General features: G+C 41.5%; 1 protein-coding gene across 1 annotated transcript in view; it reads left to right on the forward strand.

Annotated features, from left to right (window-relative positions):
* Window positions 1–19,546, forward strand: part of KCNU1 (potassium calcium-activated channel subfamily U member 1) — a 138,776-nt gene that overhangs the window by 90,487 nt on the left and 28,743 nt on the right. The gene's annotated exons all lie outside the window — the stretch shown is intronic.

Below are 19,546 nucleotides of genomic sequence, written 5' to 3' on the forward strand. Positions count from 1 at the left end.
TTTTTTTTTTGGTAGAGTATGAGTGAGAGAAGAGATAAAATGGAATGTTATACAAACGCTCAAACCAGAGAAGGCAGAAAAGGCAGGGGAAGAATAAATGCAGAAAATAGAAAACAATTATAAAACATAGTAGACAATCTGATTGATCAATAATCACTTTTAATAAGTGGCACAGTGGTAAAGAATCCACCCGCCAATGCAGGAGATGCTGGAGACATGGGATCAGTCCATGGGTCCTGAAAAATGCCTGGAGGAGGAAATGGCAACCCACTCCAGTATTCTTGTCTGAAAAATCCCATAGACAAAAGAGCCCAGTGGGCTACAGTCGATGGGGTTGCAAAGAGATAGACATGACTGAGCAACTGAACCCAGCACACAAATAAAATAACTGAAAGACCAATACTGTCAGAGGATAAAGAAACAGAACCCAATTACCTACTATCCATGAGAAACCCACTTTAAACATAAATATTTGCATAGGTTAAAAATGAAAAGATGGAGAAAGATAAACCATGCTAACACTAATCATAAAGAAAGCTTGAGTAGCTATATTCATTTTAATCAAAGACGGTTCAAAACAAGGAAAATTGTCACAGATAAAGAGGGACTTATATAATGATGAAGAAGTCAAACCTTTAAGATAACAATCCTAAATGTTTACCTAAAAGTACATAAAGAGCATCAAAATACACAGAGCAAAAAATTGTTAAAGCTAATAAAAGGGGAAATAGATAAATCCACTCAAAATTGGAGACTTCATGACCCCCTTTTCAGTAACTGGTCAAATTAGCAGGAAATCATAAAGCATGTAGTTGATCTGAACAGCATTATCAATCAGCTTGTTTTAACTGACAGCAGTAGTGTCACTACCAGCAGTAGTGATATGCACATTCTTAAGTGTGCAAAACAGGCGACACCCTGGGCTACAGAAAATACACTAACAAAAAAATGGCACAAATGAACTTATTTATGAAACAGAAATAGAGTCATGGATGCAGAAAACAAATTTATGGTTAGCGGGGAGGGTGGGAGGGAGCAAACTGGGAGATTGGAATTGACATACATATGCTGCTGCTGCTGCTGCTGCTGCTAAGTCACTTCAGTTGTGTCTGACTCTGTGCAACCCCACAGACAGCAGCCCACCAGGCTTCTCCATCCCTGGGAGTCTCCAGACAAGAACACTGGAGTGGGTTGCCATTTCCTTCTCCAATGCATGAAAGTGAAAAGTGAAAGTGAAGTCGCTCAGTCGTGTCCGACTCTTCGCCACCCCATGGACTGCCGCCCACCAGGCTCCTCCGTCCATGCTACTATGTATAAAATGGGCTTTCCAAGTGGCTCAGTGGTAAAGAACCCACCTACAGTGCAGGACACATGGCAGGAACCGTGAGTGTGATTCCTGCGTCAGGAAGATCCCCTGGAGAAGGAAACGGCAACACTCTCCAACATTCTTGCCCGGAAAATCCCATGTGCAGCCCATGGAGTCTCAAAAGAATCGGACGTGACTTAAGAACAAGACAACAAGCAATACATAAAATAGATAACTGGTAAGGACCTCCTACGGAGAAGGCAATGGCACCCCACTCCAGCACTCTTGCCTGGAAAATCCCATGGATGGAGGAGCCTGGTGGGCTGCAGTCCATGGGGTCGCTAAGAGTTGGACGCGACTGAGCGACTTCACTTTCACTTTTCACTTTCATGCATTGGAGAAGGAAATGGCAACCCACTCCAGTGTTCTTGCCTGGAGAATCCCAGGGATGGGGGAGCTTGGTGGGCTGCCGTCTATGGGGTCACACAGAGTCGGACACGACTAAAGCAACTTAGCAGCAGCAAGGACCTCCTATATAGCACAAGGAAACTCTATTCAATGGTCTGTAATGATCTATATGGCAAAAGAATCCAAAAAAGAGTAGATGAATATGTACATGTATAACAGATTAACTTTGCTGTACAGTACTAACACAGAATTATAAACCAAATACACTTCAATAAAAATTTAAAAATTAAAACAAATAAAAACATTGAAATCATAAAAAAATATTAATCAGAACACAGTGAAATTAAACTAACAGAAAGAAATTAGTAACAGAGAGCTGAAAAATTTCCCAAATAGGTAGAAATAACTTCTTTTTTTTAATTTTTATTTTTACTTTATTTTACTTTACAATACTGTATTGGTTTTTGGCATACATTGACATGAATCCGCCACTTCTAAATAACACATAGGTACAAGAAGACAATCTAAAGGAAGCTTTATAAAAACAAATGTAGGTTATCAAAATAGGTGGGATAGAGCCTAAAGGGAAACTTATGACATTAAATGTATATATTAGAAAAGAGGAAGTAACTAAAATTAATAACCTAAGATTCTATGAAAAGAGAATAGAGAAAGAAAAACTTTAATCCTAAAGCAAGCAGAAGAAAAGTAATAATAAAACTATAGGATAAATCAATAAAAATGAAAATAGGAAAACAAAAGAGAATCTGCTCTTCAAAAGACACCATTAAGGAAATGAAAATATAAGCCACAGGTTGGGAGCAAATGTTTGCAAAATACATAACTGATGTATCCAAAATAAACAAAGAACTCGTAAAACTCAATAAGAAAACAATTCAGTTAAAACATGGGTAGAATAACTGAAAAGACAGCTCACCAAAGAAAATATGCAGGTTGAAAGTAAGCACAGAGAACAGATGCTCAAGTCATTTGTCCTGACAGAATTGCAAACTAAAATAATGATGAAGTACCAGCACCTACCTGTTCATTTAGCAAAAATTCAACAAAACTGACAATATCAAGGATGCATAGCAACAGGAATTCTCATTCATTGATGGTGGGAATGAAAAAAAAGTTCTTTGGAAGATGGTTTGTAGGTTTCTTATAAAATTAAACATCAGTTCAGTTCAGTTCAGTTCATTCCCAGTCATGTCCAACTCTTTGCGACCCCATGGACTGCAGCATGCCAGGCCTCCCTGGAGGATTAAGCAGGCTTACCATAAAATCTAGTAATTGGGATCTGAGATGTTTGCCCAACTTCTTTGAAAACTTCAGTCATTTCAGTTCAATCGCTCAATTGTGTCCAACTCTGTGACACCCCATGGACTGCAGCATACCAGGCTTCCCTGTCCATCACCAACTCCCAGAGCTTGCTCAAACTCATGTCCATCAAGTCAGTGATGCCATTCAATCATCTCATCCTCTGTTGTCCCCTTTTCCTCCCGCCTTCAATCTTTCCCAGCATCAGGGTCTTTTCTAATGAGTCAGTTCTTCACATTAGGTGGCCAAAGTATTGGAGTTTCAGCTTCAGCATCAGTCCTTCCCATGAATATTCAGGCCTGATTTCCTTTAAGATAGACTGGTTTGATCTCCTTGCAGTCCAAGGGACTTGCAAGAGTCTTCTCCAGCACCACAGTTCAAATGCATCAATTCTTTGGCACCCAGCTTTCTTTATAGTCCAACTCTCACATCCATACATGACTACTTTTGGTGGGTGCCCAATATGCTGCTGGAGATCAGTGGAGAAATAACTTCAGAAAGGATGAAGAGATGGAGCCAAAGCAGAAACTACGCCCAGTTGTGGATGTGACTGGTGATGGAAGTAAAGTCCGATGCTCTTAAGAACAATATTGTATAGGAACCTGAAATGTTAGGTCCATGAATCAAGGTAAATTGAAAGTGATCAAAACGGAGATGGCAAGACATTTTAGGAATCAGTGAACCAAAATGGACCAGAATGGGTGAATTTAATTCAGATGACCATTACATCTACTACTGTGGGCAAGAATCCCTTAGAAGAAATGGTGTAGCCCTCATAGTCAACAAAAGAGTCTGAAATGCAGTACTTGGGTGCAGTCTCAAAAATGACAGAATGATCTCTGTTCGTTTCCAAGGTAAACCGTTCAATATCACAGTAATCCAAGTCTATGCCCCAATTACTAATGCCAAAGAAGCTGAAGTTAAACTGTCCTATGATGAAAACTTACCTCTCCACAAAAATGTGCATGTGAATCTTATAGCAGCTTATTCAGAATCACCAAAAAAAAAAAAAAAAACCTACAAGCAACCAAGATGGCCTTTAATAGATGAATTGATAGCAAACTGCTATATCCACAGAATTGAATTTTATTTAGCAATTTAAAAAACTGAACTATCAAGACACAAGAAGACATGAATAAATCTTAAATTTTGTCTGTTTCTAAGAAGTCAGCGTGAAAAAGCTACATATTATATGATTCAAATTATATGACATTCTGGAAAAGGCCAGACTATAATGACAGTAAAAACAAAAGCCATTATCGACCCATCAAAACTCAGGCTAAATAGTTGCTTGTAAACAAGATCAAATTTATGTCTCTTTTGAAACGTAGAGTTATATCCTGTTTATTCGCTAATGAATTCATTATACTGCAGAAATGTGTGTGTGTGTTTTAAGGAATTTCCAATACTTTTGCCTTTCTCAATGTTGATATGAATGTTTGAATTGGAGAAGTTAACAATATTTGCTTGCTTTTAAGCCCTTTCATAGGATGGTATTCATACTGGTTACTTGCCACACATCAGAATCTGGTTTTCAGCTTCATAGGCTTTGATTTGCCCTCTGGGAAAAGATGTGTACCAACCAAGCAGTCATATATTACTTTACAATAAAACCACCTAAGAACCTAAATGCTCAGATTGGTGCGGCCAGCGCATCCCTCATTCACAGAGCAACGACAGGATCTTAATCAAGTTAACTAACTTCTCCTCAACTGAAAATTAAGTAATTGCAGAGTCGACGTAAGGATTAGCATAATAAACATGAAGCACCTAGGGTAGGGCTTTCCAGGAATGCTCATTCAGTGCATGGCCCCTATGATGAAAGAGAGCCTCATCTGCATGTGCCTGACCGACCTGAATTTAGAGCAGAAGGGGTTGGTTGAAGGACCCTTAGGCTGATAACAGCCTGTTGCATTTACACATCAGGCTCAGAGCCATCTTCCCAACCTGTTGCCGCAAGAGTTTGAGTCCAAGAAGAAGAGAAACTTCTCTTATGGTGAGACAGAAGATGTCAGACAGGTGATGTTGGTTACAGTTACTCATTTCCTAGATCAAAGGAAGATTTATTTAGAGATTTTGTGAAAGTATTTATTAAGTTCACTACTAAATCATAATCATATTAAACTTGCTATCCTGAACCTTTATTTCCCAAGGAACGGGGGAGCTCTAGATAACCCCTTGGTTTGTTCTCACGTGTATCGCATGGTATTCATCATGTGGATTTTATACTTTAAGATTCACCTATTTTTTCCCAGTTCGTGGGTGACAGGAACACATCTTGCTGTAATTACTATATATCTACAAGTAGATGGTGAATTTCCCTAAAATCATGGAAGGTGTAAACTATAAAGCAGTTGAATTTTGTTTCTGAATTTCTTGATAGTACGAGAGATGCCCTGGACTTACTGTAACTTTCTTAAACCAGTAACATGGCAAGACAACTGGCCAAGTTTACAGACAATGGCTTTCATCAGCCATTCATTCTCTACTCAGTAAGTCAACAAATATTTACTAGGAATTCGGTGGATGTCCTCTTAATCATAATGTGCCAAACACTGTATTACATGCTGGATCACACACATGATCTGTGTTCTCATGCAACTCAAGCATACGGAAGTTCTCTGTAAGCCGTAGAGAGGAAATGTCAATAGTCCTTTATTTTCTGTCAATCTCTGTCATATGAGATACTCATAATAGTTGCAAGATATCTTCGACTTCAGTGAATCTAAAGTGTTGGAATGAATCATCCTGGATAATTTTTCCCAGAACTTACCTAAGCATCGTTCCTGTTTACATAACTTTAGGTCAGAATATTCCTAGGAGCATAGTAGGGACTTTTCCTGATTCTTTATGGAAGAATGTATTGACTGTAATTTAACCTCTGGATTATTCATTTATCATTATTAATGTCAGTGATTGGATGTATCATAGTACACTGTACAGTTATAGTTAGTTGAATCGGAGGAGAATTTGACCCAGCAGGAAGACAAAGAGAGTACCTCGCTTCATCCCTTCTGTGACTACTTTGTTTTCTTAATGATTATTTATTGAAATAGAATTCACTTACTATACTGTTCACTGTTTGCAGCTCAATACAGTGGTTTTTTTATAGTCACAGAATCGTGTAGCTGGCACATCGAAGTTTAGAACAGGTTCATCCCTCTGAAAAAAACCATTCAGCCCTTCCCACATCCTCTGAAATCACTAATATACTTTCTGTCTTTATGGATTTCCCCATTCTGAACATGTTGTAAAAATTGAACTAGGTAGTATAAGACCTTTTGTATTTGACATCTTTTATTTAGCAGAATGTTTTTAGGTTTATCCATGTTGTAGCATGTCTAGTTTTTATTCCTTTTTAGGCCTGAATAATATTGCATTGTATATGCAATACTTTGGCTACGTGATGCGAAGAGCCAACTCGTTAGAAAAGACCCTGGTGCTGGGAAAGATTGAAGGCAGGAGGAGAAGGGGATGACAGAGGGCGAAGTGGTTGGATGGCATCACCGACTCGGTGAATGTGAGTTAGTCAGGAGTCAGACACAACTGAGTGACTGAACAACAATAATATTCCATTGTATCAGCCCACTACATTTTGTTTATCCATTCATTAGTTGATAAACATTTGAGTTGTTTATTTCCTTGGCCATTATTAATAATGCTGCCTTGGACATTCATGTGAAGGTGTTTGTATAGATACGTTTTCAGTTCTCTTTGATATGTACCCAGGAGTAGGATTGTTAGGTTATGTGATAACTTGATGCATAGCGTTTTGAAGAGCTGCCAAATTATTTTGCAATGCTGATACACCGTTGGTGATTATGCCAGCAATGCGTAAGGGCCCCAATGTCTTTACAATCTCTCTGATACTTGCTATTGTCTTTCTATTATTTTCTATTATAGCCATCCTAGTGGGAGTGAAGTGGTACCTCACTGTAGTTTTTATTCGAATTTCCTTGAGGCTTAATGATGAGAATCTTTGCTTATTGGTCATTGATATGACTATCAAGCCTTTTACCCATTTTTAATTGGGTTGTCTTTGTTGTTGAATTCTAAGAGTTATTTATTTTTCCTGACCAAGTTCTTTATCAGATATATATTATTTGCAATATTTTATCATATGTACTCTGTATGCATGTTGGGGAATGCCTTCAACACCCGAGCAGTTCCCATCTCTTCCTTAGTCTGTGCTTCCTGCCTGTGCAGTCTCAAAGTCACCCAGATACGAGGGTTGAAGGACGTCTCAGGTGTTTCCTGGATAACATGTGCAGAGCTTTGCACGTGTGTGTGGTTGCTTGTCGATTCCTGGAATGAATAAGTTCAAAGCCCCCACCCCCATGGACTTATGCTCCAGCTCTTCTGTTTAAGGATTTTGATTAGCCTCTTGCTTGCCACACTGTTATCTTTGCCTCAAGTATCTACAGTTTTAAACAACTGCTGCTCATCATTTTTGGAAAATTTCCCAGGAGAACCAGTTATTCCCACTGAGGAAACTCGGAGTCAGGTCAAATAAAGGCAAGTCCTGTGATGGGGTGTCTCCAGGGAGCCGCAATAAGCTAAATGGTGACATTTTCTGTAAATAAGGCTTTGGGGGAAAGTTCAAATCCATTCTTATCCCTCCAGTGGATGCTGAAATGCTGGTTTTCCTGCCCACTGTGATTGTGAGGCTTTTGGACTTCAAGGCTACCAGAGAGCTGGGGAGAGGGGATGGGAATAAGGCAAGTTACAGTGCAACAAAACTTACCATTCTTATCAAGATCCTGTCATTTTTCTTGAAATGTACACTTCTCAGATTGCTTCAGGCATCTGGCTAATTTCCAGAGTTCTGAAAAAGTTGATTTTGAGAATTTTTATCAGTATTCTCATTGCTTTTACGGAAGAGCGGAGTTTTGAAGGTCCTTACTGCCATCTGGAAGTGCTCTTCTCCAAGGTTACTTTTTCTAGTTTAGTTTTTTTATTATCTTTCTATTAAAATTTCAGTGATCACTTAAGTTGATATAAAACTATCTCTTTGCAGCAACTTCTCTCTTCAACTATAATTTGACACTTTTAATTTGCAAATCAAAAAACCAGGCATATTAGAATTAAAGTTAACACATGCAAAAATTTACCATTAAATGCCACATGGACTTTGTGATATTTTTAGTCTGTGCAAATGTTGTTTTAAAATGATGTCAGGGTGTGTTCCAGTCAGGGACTAGAAAATTATGGCCCGCAGGCTAAATCCCCAGCCTACCACTTGTTTTGTATAATGGCTTGCAATGGCAAAGCAGTTTGTTTAATTTGCAGTGACAGTATTTAATGGTGCTGACTGAATGAAATATGTATTGATGGTATCAGATTAGGCACTTATCACAATATTCCTATTCAAAAGCACTTGTTACAATTAGAAAAATTTAAAAGACTATCTCATCACAACAGAATTCGTAAACAAAGTTTATTTATAAGTGGCTCATTTGGTAACCAAGCAAGGGAAGTCACTGATTGTGAGCCAATTATAGTGTTTGATTGCAACAACCAACAAGTGTGTCACAGAAAATGAAATCATTTAATACCATTAATTTTTCAGCAATAGTGGTTGTTTGAATAGTTGACCTTGGAAACTATATCAATAGCCATTAAAAAATAAGACATGATTTTGAGGGGTTTCCCTTAGCTTATTATGAGTCAATAAATGTTACTGTTTAATTGTTGTTTATTAAAGAAACGAATGCCAAATTTGAAGTAACTGAAAAATTGTCCTCGTGAATAGTCTGCATGGCACAACGTCCATGTGAAAATATATTCAGAAAAGGTGAGAAAATACTGATTCAGTACAATCTAAAGTGGAATCTACTAAGATGTATTACAACTGAGAGTGATATTGATAAAAATACATGTGGAGCAGAAATTCATAGTTAGACAAATTTTCAAAACTTGTAAAATGCAAGGTGTGTACTGTGTATATTTATTATATTCATGAATATAATATATGTATTTTTTAATCAGCCAGTAGCGTGTGGAAAATGTTTTAATTTATCCTGAGTTATTAGGTCAGTAGCATCAGTAGTGAACGTCATTGGCTCTTCCAGACTTCACCATTGTTAGTTCTGTGAATTTTTGTCAGAAACAGAAGCTGAATATCCTGACTTACACTATTGCAAAGCCATCTAAGAACTTAGTAGTGGTAAGGATTTATTGTCAGTTTTTGAACTCTGGGTCAAGACTGAAATTTTTCTGAATAAGAATTGTCCTTGATCACGTTTATTGATCTCTTCAGAATCTATCATTCACTGTTTTTCTTAAACTATCAAACATAAAACTAAAAGACCAAACAGCTTATATATGAAACTCGTTTTATGATAGAAGTCACTAAAATAACAATTATTGTTCTTTGAATCACAACTAATGTCATGCTCCCTTATACATTTCCCATGAGGTCAGAAATTAAAACTAATGGTGCAATCACTATTTCCACACATATTTGCAGTGAATATATCTTCTGATCTCGTAGAACTTACTGCCAGTTCCAGTAGTAAGTTCATGTGTTTGTTTAGACCAACTTCTGTATTTTAAGTTCATTTAGCGGTGCAAGTAAGGGGTTTCCACCTATCTTTCAGTTGCAAGCGATAAATCTGCCAGATGATGACATGCTAAAGGCAGATATAGAAAGAAGGGTCTAATAATGTCTCCTAAGTGATGAATATTCTCAATTAGAATCATATGCTCATGGGGCAGTATCAGTATTTGCAGTACCTATCTGTGTGAAAAAAACTTTTTTGAAGATGATAAATCTTTGAGCTAAATCTTGTTAGCATTAGCATGTGAGCATTTGCAATTGATTTTGATGATAAGAACACTAATTTTGTTTGCCAGTTAATCAAAGTACTTTTGAAAATCTATTTCTTTTCATTATTTTTAGATCTATAATAGAAAATTCTATTTATTATGATTATTATTGGGGCTTTCCTGGTGGTTCAGACAGTAGAGAATCCTCCTGCAATACAGGAGACCTAGGTTCAGTCCCTGGGTTGGGAAGATCCCCTGGAGAAGGGAACAGCTCCCCACTCCAGTATTCTGGCCTGGAGAGTCCCCATGGACAGAAGAGCTGGTGGGCGACAGTCCATGGGATCACAAAGAGTTGGACATGACTGAGTGACTTTCACTTTATGATCATTATCATGAATATTATCAATGAGAAATTGTGAAAAATTATTTTCTGTCTTGCTGTATACCTACATAATATCAGTTTTGTCTCTTGGCCTGCAAAGCTGGCCCTTTACAGAAAAAAAAAAAAATTGTTTTGATCCTGTTCTAGTTAGGTTGACCACTATTGCATCAGATGTTTGGAAATAATAGGCACAAATTAATTTCAGGATAATTTTGCAAAGACATTACTTTTCATTCCAAACTCTTACTAAAAGTTTTGTGTTTAGATTAATAGGGTGTTGAATAGCTTGGAAAAGTAGAAGGGAATAAAGAGTGTCATAACATGCAGTTGACTCCTCAGTTCAGCTCAGTTCAGTCGCTCAGTCATGTCTGACTCTGTGACCCCATGAACTGCAGCATGCCAGGCCTCCCTGTCCACCACCAACTCCAGGAGTCCACCCAAACTCATGTCCACTGAATCGGTGATGCCATCCAACCATCTCATCCTCATCCCCTTCTCCGCCCACCTTCAATCTTTCCCAGCATCAGGGTCTTTTCAAATGAGTCAGCTCTTTGCATCAGGTGGCCAAAGTATTGGAGTTTCAGCTTCAACATCAATGTGGAAGACCTGGGTTCAATCCCTGGGTTGGCAAGACCCCTGGAGAAGGGAAAGGCTACCCACTCCAGTATTCTGGCTTGGAGAATACAGTCCATGGTGTTGCAAAGAGTCAGACTCCTCAATTATATAGCCTCAATTTCCCACTGTGTGTGTGTGTGTGTATATATATATATATACACACAAGATACAAGAATCAAAGAGTAAAAGTAATCATCAAGATATCTGAAATTTGGTGTGGTTTTATTCCACTTTTGCTCTGGAATCCTGAGTAAAAGAGAACGGGCCCCTGGCAGATGACCAAATAGAAGAGGCTGAGAAGAATTCACAGGACATGTAGTTTATTTTCTCTTCTTTCACAGGGTGATGAGAGCTCATGCATAATTTAGAATCCTTTTCCATGGACATTTTGATATGGAACAGAAAGATGATAAGAAGGAATTTGCATTCTTGCAAAATAGTCCGGAAATGACTCACTGGCTAGTTAAATATTACTTGTGTTTGTGTTAAGTAGCCATATAATTCTTAACAGATGCCAGTTGACTCTAATTTGTAAAAGCCAAAGCTTCTTAGATGAAACTCTTGACAGTGCGTTACTTGGGGGCTTCCATTTGGTCTCCAGGGGCAGTGAAGAGGGGCATGCATGCACTTCTCCCTGCTGGAGGACTCGTGATGGGCCACTGGGTGCTCTTGTCCCTGCTTTGAGACGTAGCAAGAAAGATGCAAGTTACAGCTCCCTTACTAGCACTCACCATGGTTCCATGGGACAGGAGGCATTTCAATGTGTGTACATTTGGTGGTGATTTTGTTTTTGATTTTTGTAACGAGGTATAGTTGATTTATGGGCTTCCCAGGTGGCACTAGTGGTCAAGAACCCGCCTGCCAGTGCAGGAGACATAAGAGACATGGGTTCCATCCCTGGGTTGGGAAGATCCCCCAGGGAAGGGCATGGCAACCCACTGCAGCATTCTTGCCTGGAAAATCCCATGGACAGAGGAGCCTGGCAGGCTACAGCCCATACGGTGACATAGAGTCGAGCACGACTGAACCGACTTAGCACGCACGCACGCACGCAAAGTTGATTTACAAAGTTGTGTTAGTTTCTGCTGTAAAAGGAAGTGAATCAGCTTAATGTATACATATATCGCTCCCTGGTGAACCTCCCTGCCCCCCACCCCACCCCTCTAGATCCTCACGGAGCCCCAAGCTGAGCTCCTTATGCTTTTCAGCAGGCTCCTGCCAGCTATCTATTTTACAAATGGTAGTGTATATATGTCAATCTAATCTCCCAATTTTTCCCACCCCTGCTCTCTCCACACCATATCCACACATCTGTTCTCTGTTTCCAGAAAGTTTATATAATCCTTCCTGCCTCTTTCCCTTCCTCTCTCCTTCCTATAAATGACTGCACCCAAGTAGACAATATTGGGAAGGCAAACATGACTCCCCAAATTTTCCATCTGGACCTTAGGCAGTAGGGGTAAGTGATGGGGTATCCAGATGGTTTCCTGGTGCAGCAGGCCTCAGCCTCCAGAAATCCAGTGACAAGTGTCACCTCCATAGTCACACATAAGGAAAGTCAAGTGCTCGATGTGCTGCAGAAACTTAATTTCAAACTGTGTGTGCATTCTCCGTTACTAAATCGTGTTCAACTCTTTGTGACCCCATGGACTCTAGCCCACCAGGTTCCTCTGTCCATGGGGTTTCCCAGGCAAGAATACTGGAGTGGGTTGCTATTTCCTCCTCCTCCAGGGATCTCCCCACCCCAGTGATCGAACCTACTTCTCCTGAATTGGCAGGCAGATTCTTTACCACCGCACCACCTAAGAAGCCCCAATTTCAAGCTAGAGGTGAACAGAACAGAATCAACATTCTGCTCCTTTCCCCTAGTTCTCTCTCATCTTTAATGTAAAGACCTAACACCCAGGGGACATCTCAGTAACAATGCTGGAGACTGTCTTCCCCCCTCCCATCCTGGGACTCCTGTCTCCCACCAAAGAAACTGAACTCAGCTTTCATCACTAAAATCAACCCAAGTTTAATCACTTTAATCACAGCCATTTCTCTCCCACCAGAGACCACTAATCCTAACTTTTCATCTTTAATCAAGGCAGACCACTTTTTAAAAATAGCCATCCTATAAAGCACAATGCGGGAGGAGGGCTCCGCATCGCGACAGATGTCGAGCGGCCTCCACCTCCATGCCGTCCCTTGCTTCCTAACAGGTCACAGGTGCTAAAGAAAAATGCTATTGCACCCAGAATGCCTTTACTCCACAGGCTTCCCTCCAGAGATGGCTTCCAGATGTGGGGAAAAGTCTAAAGTCCGTGGCCCTCGACACATCATTAAGTCTTTCCAGGGTTTCCAAAAGTCTGTAATCACCAGCACACTAATAATTTGTCTCCATCTTGAACTTCAGCCTCGGGGATTTCAGAGAAACTAAGGAATGTAGATAAGAAGTTTTCACAAATAACATCCTATTTCCAGAAAATGAATCCAGTAATATCCATATACCCTGGAATTACGTTATCTCCTTTACACAATTTGTGTCCCTTTCAGTTTAATACCCCTCACTCTCTGTCTCTTTCTTACACACACACACACACACACACACACACACACACACACACACACACACACTCAAGAATATGTGTACACTCACAACTCTAACATTTTGACGGATGCTGTTTTTTCCCAGTCCTAATTTCTTGAGGGGGGAATTATTATTAGTAATTGTCAAGCCTCTTGCCCCACTGCATAAGGAAAGCATTTTTGTCACCCTAATCTGACCCAGGCTCAACCCTTTAAAACCTCAGAAAATACATCAATATAATGAAAAACAAACTACTTTTCAGATATTTCAGTTTCCTATTTCCCACTTGTATATCATCCCCGCCAAAACTAAATCTTTTGCCTGAAATATGCATTTGTTTCCTTTAACGTGTTTTTTTCTCTCTCTTTTTTTTTTTTCTGTAATGTGTTTTCCTTTTAACATCAAAAGTATTCAAGTAACTGATTCCATCATTCAGTTCCTAGCCCACTGAACAGCGAAAATTGTATCCCAAACTGTCTGAGGGAGGAACGTATTTTTCATTCCGATCTACTTCTGTGTTTACGGGGTCATTTGATATTTAGAACATGCTGGAAAGAGCACTTGAAAACGCAACCTCATGCCTCAAAAATTAGCTAAGGAAATGGTTCCCAGGAGAGGTGAGGCTGTCCCCCACAACCCCACCCCAACCCCGGGCTTCTCGCCCAGGGCAGTCTCCAGCCTTTATTAAAGGTATCCGCTGCTCTAGGTCATGCCTCATTTGTCCTCACATTGTAGGAAATCCCAAATGCAATATCCATAAAATAAAAAGAGATTTAAATGAGGATCCTTTTGGGGAATGGGTGAGGAAGAAGGGAATTATCCTTTTTTATCTTTCTCCTCCATCTCCTGTCTGGTAACAATTTTCAGTTCTGAGATGCCTGCATGAATGCTTTCACAGAATATGCTCTGCAGAGAATCTGTCAGTTTACACTCATCGGAAATAAAGTAAAACTTAGCAGAGAGATGCTCGCATGTGAGCTCGGATGTGGGTTAATCTCATGGAAACACCCTCCCCTTCTTGCCTTCACCTGGGCCAGGGCCCTTCTGACCTCAGGTCTAACTTCTAAGGCAAGAGGATGGAAAGAAATGTCTTCGTGGAGATTTCACATGGTAAATGTGGAAAATAGAGGCAGTGGATTTGGTCAACTCCATCTGGAAAGCAGCATTTACTAGCAAACAAAACACCCTCCTCACGGCTGGCTTCGTTTACATCAGAACACAGTTTACATTCTCCTGAGTAGACTGAAATAAGACTACGCTGATGTCCTGACGTTTAACACCTCTTCTCTTTTTTAAAAATACCATTTTCAGACTTTTTTTTAAAAAGTCATACCAACACTCTTTACCACCAAAGTTCATCATTCTTCAATGACTTCGTGAAGAATTTACATATGCCAGGAATTAGGAGACAGGAACCAGAGGGGAGTTGGAAGGTGTAATTCACCGGAAGCTACTTGTCTTAAGACATTCAGGGCTCCAGTCACCCCACTGTCCTTTCTTCAGTTGAATATCAGCCAGACTTATCTATATATAGGTAGAAGCGTGGAAAGTTTTCAGGGTTTCCCTGGTGGCTCAGTGGTAAAGAATCCACCTGCCAGTGAAGGAGACTCGGGTTTGATCCCTGGGTCGGGAAGATCCCCCTGGAGGAGGGCATGGCAACACACTCCGGTGATCTTGCCTGGAAAATCCTATAGACAGAGGACCCTGGTGGGCTACAGCCCACGAGGTCGCGAAAGAGTTGGACACGGCTCGGCAACTAGACAAAAACAGCGGCAATGTGGAAGCTTTTCTGGGCTTTCAAGCTTTCCAAGTCTTTATTCTTCCTTCCTCTCTGTCTATGAGCTTTTCAGATTAGGAGGGAAAGTATCCCCATTCTAGCTGTCAAGTGACCAGTATTAATACTTAAGCTTCTTGTCTGGGACACCAGAGCCTTAAGCCAACCAGAGTCCGTCACCCTAGCTGCCCCACAGTGGGTTTCTTTTCTTCTTATTATTATTAGTTTTTATTGGAGTATAGTTGATCTATAATGTTTAGTTTCTGCTGTACAGCAAAGTGAATCAGTTATAGATACACATGTATTCACTCTTTTTGAGACTGTATTCTCCTATAGGGTGGCTTTCCGTGTGGCGCTAGTGGTAAAGAATCCACCTGCCATTGCAGGAGACACAAGAGATGTGGGTTCTATGCCTGCATTGGGAAGATCCCCTGGAGCAGGAAATAGTGCAGAGAATCTGACACAACCGAGCACACACACTTGCACACACTCTCATATAGTGTATCACAGAATATTGAGTAGCATTCCCTCCGCTATACAGTAGGTCCTTATTAGTTACCTGTTTTATATGTGAAAGTGTTAGTCGCTCAGTCGTGTCCAACTCTTTGCAACCTCACGAACTATATAGCCTGCCAGACTCCTCTGTCCACAGAATTCTGCAGGCATGAATACTGGAATGAGTAGCCATTCTCTTCTCCAGGGGATCTTCCCAACCCAGGAATCGAACCCAGATCTCCTGCATTGCAGGCAGATTCTTGACCCTCTGCATAGTAATGTGTATATGTCAATCTCAGTCTCCCAAATCGTCCCTCCCGCCTCCGTGTTTCTTATTCCTTCTCCTTCCCTAAGGTTCCCACATGAGAACCAAGAGGGCTTGGTGCTTTCTAGATAACCAGCCTGCTGTCAAAGCGTGCCACACCCCATGAGATTGTTGTGGTGGGTTTTCTCACTTTTGCCCAGTAAAGGTTTCTCAGCAAGGAGATCCAGTCAGACTGGAGGCTGGGGGCAGCACGGAGCCTGGTGCGTGCTTTCCCCTTCTTGCTGAAAAGGATGCAGCTCCTGAGGCCTTTCTATGAGGGAAGGTGGGATAGACGCTTCGCCTTCCTGAGTTCCTGTCACAGTTACTTGGTCTTTGAACTGTGGTGTTGGAGAAGACTCTTGAGAGTCCCTTGGACTGCAAGGAGATCCAACCAATCCATTCTGAAGGAGATCAGCCCTGGGATTTCTTTGGGAGGAATGATGCTAAAGCTGAAACTCCAGTACTTTGGCCACCTCATGTGAAGAGTTGACTCATTGGAAAAGACTCTGATGTGGGAGGGATTGGGGGCAGGAGGAGAAGGGGATGACCGAGGATGAGATGGCTGGATGGCATCACGGACTCAATGGACGTGAGTCTGAGTGAACTCTGGGAGTTGGTGATGGACAGGAAGGCCTGGCGTGCTGCGATTTATGGGGTCGCAGAGTCGGACACGACTGAGTGACTGAACTGAACTGAAGGCTTCTCAGTGCTCCAGGGGCCCTTTTCTGCTTGCCTATACACAGGTTCCTATGTGAAAAGACTGCAAAATTTATCCATGTTTTTACATCTTAAGTTTCTCTCCAAGGTGAAAATAATGCTTTGAAATGAGTAAATGGCGACCGGGTGCAACCCAGAAAAATGAAATCATAATATGACCATAAAGGCTCATATTCTGAAGTTTGACTCTAGCATTTGTGTATGTGTGTGCAGTGTATGTATATGTGTGCAAGTTTGAGAGAGAGGCAGGGGAAAGCAGAGAGTAGGCAAAATGCCCTCACCTTCCCCTATTTAAATTTCCTCTCTCCCAGAACACAAAAGATGGTAGTCCGAACTGATGATAAGTGAATATTTCCGGGTTAAATACGAACTGCAAAGCCCTGTTGCTACGTCTGTGCTGAGTCCTTGGAGAGAAAGCAGCTGTAGCCCCCAAGATTCAAAATCCTCCGCAGCTCCAGAGGCATCTGGGACTGAAGATTGCCCCCTCCATTTTCGGTGAGAACTTGAACACTGCTTTCAAGAAGCAGTAGCAGTGGATTTTCCCAAAGATTGAACCGAGAAGGGCACTGGAACTCCTGGACACAGGGACCCATCCTTCCTGTCCTCCCCAACAACATCCTTCCTCTCCTCCTCGGCCAAGGGACTTGTCCTTCTCCCTGTGCTAAGACTTGACGAAGCGTGTTATTTTTATTCAACTCAAGTCTTGAGCAAAAAAATATATGGTTCTGCATCCAGGCCAGCAACCTCTCTTCTCAGAATTTACTAGCCACCTGTGGAGTTTTAGAGAGGTTTCAGATGGAAGCGTCACAAGCCAGGGTTTCCTAACACATCCAAAAATGAATCCTGCAAAAACAAACCAAAAAAGGAACTGCGGGTGCCTTTTGAACTTTCTAATAGATGTTGTGATCAGTGGAGGATCTCCTCTATTGGCGGATCATTTTCAAGAATAACCAGAGTCAAGAATGTGTGTCGGATGAAATATGGAAGCTGACTTACACTCTGGGAAACCATGCTTCCTGACTTGGCCCTGAAACCTCGCCCACCTTATACATAGAGGTTTCCCTGCACGGCTGGATCTCTGTCACCTCAGGAGCCACCACTGGAAACCAAAGGTGCACGGTCCCTTGCTTCCTTTAAGTCAGGGGTCTCCATTCCCAGAATCTAAAGCTGGTTGATCTGAGGTGGAGCTGATGTAATAAAGTTCAAAATAAAATGCATAATAAATATAATGCACTTGAATCATTCTCAAACCATCCCCCCACTCAGTCTATGGAAAAAATCGTCTTCCACAAAACCAGTCCAGGGTGCTAAAAAGATTGGGGACAGCTGCTAAGGCACAGGATTCATACAAGATAGGTTGCTGTGGCCTGGGCGGAGTAGCAGTTTTCTTCAAATGGTTCAGAGAGCAGAGAGGAAAGAGACTGCCTTCCTTAGCTGGGACAGGTCCAAGCTTGGGTTCACAAGACGTTTGCTTCATGAATATCAAAGCAGCCTGAAGCAAGGCAGTTGTTGGCAAAGAATGCAGGCAGCTTCCTTCCGGTACCGCTCCGCACGCCCCAGGTGGGCAGCTGCCATGCTCTTCCCAGCCAGCATACTAAGCCCATCAGCTCTCCAAGGCGGAAGGCGAGACCTGATTCCAAGGACATGTCAAGGTTCAACGTCTCCTGGGGTCTCCCCATTGGAACTTGGTTCTCCCAGTTGGCTCGGACAACAGGAAGCCAGTCTTGTGACCAAACCCCCACCCTCATCCCCAACAGGGACCTCTCAGGGGACTCCCACATGGCTTCTTGCCAAGGTCTCTTACACAGAAAGTGCCCTCACCCAAGAGGCTCCTCAGGTTGCTCCGATAACCTGGATGGTGCCGTGCGGCTACCTCTCCATCCAGCAGACCCAGCCTTTATGTTCCAGTGCTGGTTTACAAATCCTCAGACTGCTGGTGCTCCACATTCTCACGGATGATTTGTTCGTCTCTTTAGGGAAGTATATTTCTGCAAGGATCATGTCATTTGTGAGGCGTATGGCAGGAGGGAGCTCTAGTTAAGGGGTGGTGAACTGAACTGCATCAAGTTTTGCTTTGGCGAAGACACCAGATGGATGCCTTTATGATGAAGCGGGTCTCCTCAGCCTTCTCTTTAATGCCTGTCTCCAACAGGTGTTTCCTCTAAGGCCTATCTGTTTTCCATAATGTCGGAATGAAGAAAGACGTTGTCTGTAACAGCTTGCGTACATAGATCATGCTTTTTATTATTATAGAAATGTGTATAGTGACTTATTTGCTACTCTGAGTCAAGTTAAAATGTGCTTGGAAGGAGATCATCTTCCATTTGCCAAAACGGCATTTCATTTCCAGACCAAGGACTCTTTATTCATTATGGGGGGTGCGCTTGGGAGAGGAAGAACTAGAGGAAGTGGCGAAAAAAAAAAAAAAGAGCTGAAGAAAGTGAGCAGAAGAGTAGGGCAGTTGCTGTAGACTCGGGCGCCGAGGGCCACCTCCCAAAGGTAACTTAGGTATGCTATATTAGCACCTGAGGCATAGTGTCGAGGAAGCTACACATGGCGGGGAAAAAAAGATTCTATGAATGAGTAATACAGCCCGTTCTCCAAGTCCTGATAAAAATATGGGTCTTTGGTGTGTTCCCCTTAACGATCACCATGGTCCTGTTTAGCCATCACTGTTAAGAGTGTGCCTGTTTGGCTCTTAGGGCTCTGGGTTGGGGCTCATGACTTACGGATATCGAAACTACAAAAAGCCACGTTAATTTGAATGAACAATGTAGCTCATTTTGGTCAAGCTGACTTTGAGGCTTATATTTCAACATCTTTTGGCTAGGTAGATGACTGGAATCACTAAGCTTGTAGGGAGATTAAATAGAGAGGAAAATTAA

Source organism: Ovis aries, chromosome 26 (assembly GCF_016772045.2).
Source record: "Ovis aries strain OAR_USU_Benz2616 breed Rambouillet chromosome 26, ARS-UI_Ramb_v3.0, whole genome shotgun sequence".
In the NCBI taxonomy this organism is placed as follows: domain Eukaryota; kingdom Metazoa; phylum Chordata; class Mammalia; order Artiodactyla; family Bovidae; genus Ovis; species Ovis aries.